The following is a 6,149-nucleotide window of genomic DNA, read 5'->3' as shown; positions in this document are numbered from 1 at the left end:
TCATATCATATTCCTCATATTCATACAATATACACCTGCAAAAATCTGCAAATTGAAAAATCAAAGCAAAAATACAAAGAAAAACAGGGTGCTGGAATTTTTATCCCATAACATATTTTTGAACTGGGTGATCTTGTTTTAATCCCAGTGATTGAAAAAGCAAACAATAACGATTATTTTGCTCTCGTAAAAAGGAGGCCGTTACACGAATTTTTAATTGTTAATAAACAAAAAACCTTGTATGTACCAACTGTCAGAGAAATTATCAACTGCTGTAAACATCTCGACGTTCATAAAATATGTAAACGCTATCCACCATCATATCTGATATCAGAAACCCAAACCTGCGACAATCAAATGATAAGATCTAGCGTTAAAAGTCTTGATTATATTGAAAATTCATTAAATATAATTAAACGAGAACCATGAACTCGTACTTCAGAATGAATGCTCTTATTTGTAGAATCTGCCGGACATACAATGCCACTTTGCGCAGCTCGTGTGGACAATTAGAGTTCAAAAGACACAGCCAATACTGGCTATTGACTGTCGTGATTGCTGGGTGATCTAATATTGATATTCATGAGTCAGACAGGGCCGAAAAAATAGCTAGCAAATGATAAAGGTCCTCTGATACTGATAGATAACATATAGGGCAGATTCTAGCAGGGTCATAAGTAATTTTATATTCTCCAAAACGTATACAACCCCTGATAGAGCCCAGAAGTCTAAGTTGAACAATAATAGAAGTTATACAAAAAGGTAATACAACATGCACATAAGATTGAAAGATATGATTAAAAGATCACAAAAATTATTTAGAAAAACATCCATATTTTCAACGACCGCCGCAGAATCCAAGTCAAGCCACATTTTCTCCGAGGTACATAGTGAACATATTTTTGAGCTGGAGCACCCAGTTATACTTCGGGTTGCAATCCGGTTTTAAGGACATTGCCCTCAATTTAAGAAAACATATTTTAGGATACCTGTCATCAGGCTTACCCAACGACCTTGGCAACCATCTCAGTGCTGACTTAAATATATCATAAGCTTACTGTAATCTACCTATCTTCAAGCAGAGAGCAAAAGTCAGCGTGTGTGTTTTTAAGCTTAGTATTTTCGTAAAGAAAGAAAACTGGAATTTCTCGACTGAATCAAAGTACCTTAATCCCCAGACTTCTATTGCGTAAAAAAGAACACTAAATGTGAGGCTACGAAAACGGGTAGTCTTTGTTTTTCAAGCAATAGATTTACATGCAAATAAAATTCTTGAAACATTAACCATTACAACATTCGAAACACATTCTTTTTATTAACTCTTTATAAAAAACACCACAGCCTGATGTGTTGATAACGAGATAGACAAATTGGCTTACTATCTCCAGTTGAGTATGTGCGTAGAAGAATTTGTATACACATAGCCGACCTTTGTAGTATACCATAACTTTTGATTTTCCTTCGATGACCATTAAAAAATTGCTTATACAGTAATGGGCAATAAGGTTAATTTTTGCTTGTAAGTCAGCCTGACAGTAAGCGAATATGACTATGTCATCAGCATAGTTAAGCAGGATAACGTTGTAAAAGTTCGTGGAACTATCAATTTCTTAAATATTTTATACTCAGAAAAATATTATCACTATTGACCCAGGACATGCAAGTGCAGATTGAAACATACATTATTACAAAACAAAAAAATTTGCATTATTTGGAAATCCCTTTTCTTTACAATATAATTTCTAGTATCGTATTTCACAAGTAAAATAATATAAATTCTGTGTTTTATTCTAACAGTTGGTAGAAATTAATCACATGGTTCAGTTTTGAAATACCCTTAAGACTTTAGAGATTTTCTAAGTAAAAATATAATTTGTAAATACATAACAATAATAATAATAATCAGTCTTATTCAGGAATACGTTAGCTTGGTTAGCGTACATCACCGAGAGGATTATTTCTGTTTTGGCAGCTTGAATAGCGTTCACCAGGAATTGAGGTTTAAAGTTGGCAGTCTAGACAGCGTACACCAAGATAGGTTGGCGAGAGATAACTGAGATAGCGTGCATTTCCCACCCAAGAAAGGAAACTGATCTTATGCCTGGATGGCGAACTAACATTCAGCTGGAGGAAAGAAGTAAATACGAGCCTGGAGCCGAAATGGCGTGCCCAGAAAAATATTCAAAATCAAATTCAAATAAAGTTCAAAATACATCAATCAAAATCTGGAGTTGAGAAAGCGTACCCAGTTAATCGCGTGATTAGGTTTTTAGAGCCAAAGTGGCGTACCCAAAAAACAAAATCAATTTTTCAGAGCCTAGATAGCGTGCCCGAAAAAATTAAAAAATGGATATTAGAGCCGAGGTGGCGTACCCAGGTTAATTTTACGGCAGCTGAAATAGCATACATCGTATGTGTATTTTAAACAAAAAAGATACCTTGGTTACAATTCGAGGTGTGCAACTCCCTCCCTTGTAGAGCAGTGGTGCTGGAGAGAAGTCACCTGGCAAGAGACCTCTCGAAGAGTTGATGGTCCTCTCACCCGCTGGTATCGATCTAGTATCAGTCCGCCTTCTTAAAGACATTTCAATTGAGCTTACTTACGAGAAAAGCGTTCGACGCAAGCAGAGGTGTGAAAACCGTGCCGAAAGCTGAATGGCACCTGGGTGAGGTGTCTAGAACGGTGACTGGGATACCGGGCGACCTGTTAGAGTACGTAACCTTATCCTTACACGCGGGGATCTACACGGATGGACGAACCACTTTCCCTAGCTTCTCGTGGGAACAACAATGACAACACCAAACATAGTTGTAGTAAGTGCGTTTAAATACAACAGAACGCGCAGGGCTCCCGACAATAGGTCGGCTCACAATGCTGACAAATCTAGAGCTGGGGGAGCCAATGAAAATGGATTCAATGCGATGGATCGGCGGGATCTCGCGACCTTTAAGTGGACGGAGGGACTGAATCACGACTTGCTAGAGTGCTACGATGCGAGTGTGGCCCCTGAACGGGGTTACATGGCACGGCTGCATGCTCTGTGGTGCGAGAAACACCCGGAGCTATCGCAATTTTTGCAGCAACGTCTGCGAAACCATGCTGAACTACTCCGAAAAACGGGCAGTGTAAGCGGAACGCCTAATCTACCATAGCCAGAAGAAGCCGGCAACAGAGAAAGAGAGGCGACACTAAGACCAACTGCGGGCAGGCATCCAATAGAGGAAGAGCGATGCTTTACGACCCGGACAAAGATCGACACCAAGGTTTCTCTCAAGCCTGAAGATCTGGCTGAAATGGATGACGAGCTTCGTCGACATTTTTCTGGAGAATCCGACCTCTTGGCTATCAATTATTGTATGTATAATGCGGCAAGAGCTTTGGCCGATGCGAACTGTAAAACAAAACCAACGATTGATCATAAGAAAAAAGACGAATGCATCAACTTGCCATAAAGATAGGCTGGGCAAGACAGTATGCGTTCCGCATTCAGTGTGTGATTGACTACATCACATCTGGCAGGAGTTTTACCGCGACCATCTGACAGCATATTGTTGAGAGAATACGGATACTATCTGACGCTAAGAGAAGTTTAGAGCGGAGGGAAAGGTGGGTCAGAGAAAACCAACAGTTTCTCTCTGACCCATCTCCACTCTTCCAAGACCCTCCGGTTACTGTCGAACACCCACCCAAACCAGAGGATGTCGAAGTATTTTGGAGAGAAGTCTACGAAGTGCAGCATAGACTGGACGAAGACTCAGAAAATATAAATAGCTTCAAGGAGTTATGTGTTGCCCTCATAACACCTGATAAAGAATGCCCACCCATCACTACCAAGGAGGTGAAAAAAGTATTAAGAGGGATGAAGAACTATTCCACACCGGGACCAGATTGTATCAAAACCTTCTGGTGGAAGAAGTTTTCTTCAACCCATCAGCCTTTGGCCTGTATTTTCACCTCATATTTGAAGTCGGAAGAGCCGATTCCGGAGTGGTTGGTGGAAGGGCGACAATACTCCTTCCAAAAATAGGCAACTTAGCTGACCCGAAGAATTACAGGCCAATAACCTGTCTGAATACACTTTATAAGATATTCTTTGCTATCCTAAATGATAGGATTATTCGGGCAATTGAACCTGTGTGACAAGAAATGTATGAACAACGAGGCTCAAAGAAAGGCGTAGCCGGATGTCGGGAGAACCTGCTCATCGATAGATATGTCTGAAAGATGCAGCATTCTACCAGCGTGACCTATCGATGGCCTGGATTGATTATCGGAAAGCTTTTGATTCAACCTCCCATAGACTTATCATCTGTCTTTTGGAAATCTTAAAGGTTCATCCGCAAATAGTTTGGTGCATAGAGAGATTGATGCCGCTTTGGAAAACCAGATTTACTATCTCATCTGGAAAAAATCGTGTGAAAGCTAACAAGGTCACCGTTCAGAGAGGTGTCTTTCAGGGCGACACCATGAGCCCACTCCTCTTTTGCCTTGCATTATTGCCACTATCTCTAGCACTTCGCCATTCCGACGGGTACTTGTGCGGCAAACCTGCAGATGGAAAGTACAAGGTCACTCATGTATTTTATATGGACGATCTTAAGATGTATGCTAAAAACAAAGAGCAACTACATCTAGCTCTAGGGATTGTCGAACGATATACTAAGGAAATTGGAATGGAATTTGGGTTAGATAAATGCGCCAAGGTTCATTTGAAGCGAGGAAAAGTTAATGGCATCCGTGAACATCCTGAATTCGTTGATAGAAGCGATATACGACACCTTTGCGCTGGAGAGACTTATACATACCTGGGCGTGCCACAGAGCCGCATACAGGATGTGACATCTATAAAGGATACTCTCCGAAGCAGATATAAACGTCTCATCCGACAGATTTGGTCTTCCGAACTGTTGGCGAGGAACAAAGTATCTGCAACGAACATGCTTGCCGTCCCGGTAGTACTCTATTCATTTGGAGTAGTTTCATGGACGAAGAACGAGCTCAGATCCCTTGATATCGGCACAAGAAAGGTTATGCACATAGAGTTGTAAATGGAAAAGCCCCTCTTCTTAAAATGGTCAGGAATCACGAAGAAATGGGTAAAGGAGCGTTTGTGTACAAAGCAGCGGAGGAGGCTGCTGAAACACTCGGACTTGACTTCAGTAATAGGGGTGAGCAAAATGCATCAAATCTTATCTATCTCGAGCACTCAATCCTGAAAGCCTGGATTAAGAAAGCACAAGAGAAAAACTTTCGTGAACAGCTCCTAGATAAGAGAATGCACGGTATCTTCCACAGAAATGTGAAGGATCAGTCAATGTTTTGTGAGCTAACGTTTGCTTTCCTTAAATCGCCCGGATTAAAGTCTGGTACAGAGGGTTTCATTTTTGCATGCCAAGACGGTGTCATTTCCACCTTAACATACCGCCGCCACATTTTGAGCCAAGACGTTCCTGATGATAGCTGCAGGGCGTGCCATGCACACCCCGAGAATCTAGCTCACATACTATCTAGTTGTCCAACTCACGCGGGAACGACTTACATTCAAAGGCACAATGCGGCACTAAGAGTTCTTTATTACCATCTCTGTCACTCTTACGGCATTAACCTTAATATCGCTCCTCCAAATGCTCCTAGGGAAATCGAGTCAATTGTCGAGATTCGGAAGTGCCGCATATACTGGAACTTTATATTCTCGAAAATTGTTTCTGTTCCTCACTCGAGGCCTGACATGGTTCTTCTTGACTTCGAGAAGCGAACCATGTTCGTTATCGAATTTTCGGCACCAGCTGACAAAAACATCATAACCAAGGAGAATGAAAAGAAAGAGAGGTATCGAGACTTTATAAGCGAGTTGCAACGATTGTACCATGAATATTCTGTTAAACTAATCGTCCTTATCATCGGCGCTCTTGGAGGTGCCAAGATTTCACATGCTGATGGCCTAAAAAGCATAGCTGCGTGTCAAGAATATGCTAAAACACTTGCGGGAAAAATGCAGAAGGCGGTAGTCCTTGGGTCGCTTCGTGTTCCTAGGGTGCACGAGGCTTTTGCTGGATCGTCGTATTGATTCCTTTACAGACTGTAACGACCTATCTCACGGTCGTGAGACGTGGTTGTGGCTGAAATTTTACTGCGATTTCGCTGGGAG

At 41.4% G+C, this 6,149-nt stretch overlaps 1 protein-coding gene across 2 annotated transcripts in view; it reads left to right on the top strand.

Moving 5' to 3' along the window:
• Positions 1 to 6,149, top strand: part of LOC117167457 (SAGA-associated factor 29) — a 92,017-nt gene that overhangs the window by 1,074 nt on the left and 84,794 nt on the right. The gene's annotated exons all lie outside the window — the stretch shown is intronic.

This window comes from Belonocnema kinseyi, chromosome 2, assembly GCF_010883055.1.
Source record: "Belonocnema kinseyi isolate 2016_QV_RU_SX_M_011 chromosome 2, B_treatae_v1, whole genome shotgun sequence".
In the NCBI taxonomy this organism is placed as follows: Eukaryota; Metazoa; Arthropoda; class Insecta; order Hymenoptera; family Cynipidae; genus Belonocnema; species Belonocnema kinseyi.
Note: the sequence above shows the minus strand (reverse complement) of the source record. Positions and strands in the feature narration are given on the sequence as shown.